Below are 1,004 nucleotides of genomic sequence, written 5' to 3'. Positions count from 1 at the left end.
GTATATTCAAGGTCATATTTTAACTGTTGTGGGCTTGTTTTAATTTCTTCTGCTTCGGCCTAAATTCAAAATTGATGGTCTGTTCCACAGGCTGTGCCTGGCCTTGTTTTGGCTCGCGATATGAAGCTTTCCCACTGTGTCTTTCCAGAGATACAGTCTATTTGATTTTTGTGTATTCTATCTGGTAAAGTCCATGTCTATAGTCATCTTTTATGTTGCTTAAAAAAGCTTTTCACAATGAAAAAATTACTGGTCTTGCAAAGTTCCATTATGCAATCTCTTGCTTTATTTCTATCACCAAGGCCATATTTTCCAACAACTAATCCTTCCTCTTTATTTCTAGCCTTTGTATTGCAATCATCAGGAATTATCAATACATCTTTATTGCATGTTTGATCAATTTCAGACTGAAGAAGTTGGTAGAATTCTTCAATTTCATTATCACTGGTTTTAGTGGTTGGTGTGTAAATTGAACAATATTGGTATTAACTGGTCTTCCTTGTAGGCATTTGAATATTATCCTATCACAGACAGCATTGTACTTCATGACTGATGTTATGTTCTTTTTGATGATAACTACGATGCCATTTCTCTTCAATTTGTCTTTCCTGGCATAGTACACCATGTGATTGTCAGATTCCAAATGGCCATAACAAGTCCTTTTCCGCTCACTAATGACATCATTATTTATTCATTCCATTTCATTTTTTACAATTTCCAATTTTCCTAGATTCATACTTTGTACATACCATGTTCCAATTATTAGTATTTTTACAGCTATTTGTCTTCATTCTTATTCATGCCACATTAGCAAATGAAAATCCTGAGGGCTTTATTCCATTTGCATCATCATGTTGTTGTTGTCAGGTGCCATCGAGTCGGAACCAACTCATAGCGACCCCATGCACAACAGAACGAAACAATGCTCGATCCTGGGCCAACCTCACCACCGCTGCAACTCCCGAGTCCATCAATGATGCCACCTGGCCGATCCATCTCATTGG

The sequence above is a fragment of the Chrysochloris asiatica genome, unplaced genomic scaffold, assembly GCF_000296735.1.
Source record: "Chrysochloris asiatica unplaced genomic scaffold, ChrAsi1.0 scaffold00473, whole genome shotgun sequence".
In the NCBI taxonomy this organism is placed as follows: Eukaryota; Metazoa; Chordata; class Mammalia; order Afrosoricida; family Chrysochloridae; genus Chrysochloris; species Chrysochloris asiatica.
Note: the sequence above shows the minus strand (reverse complement) of the source record.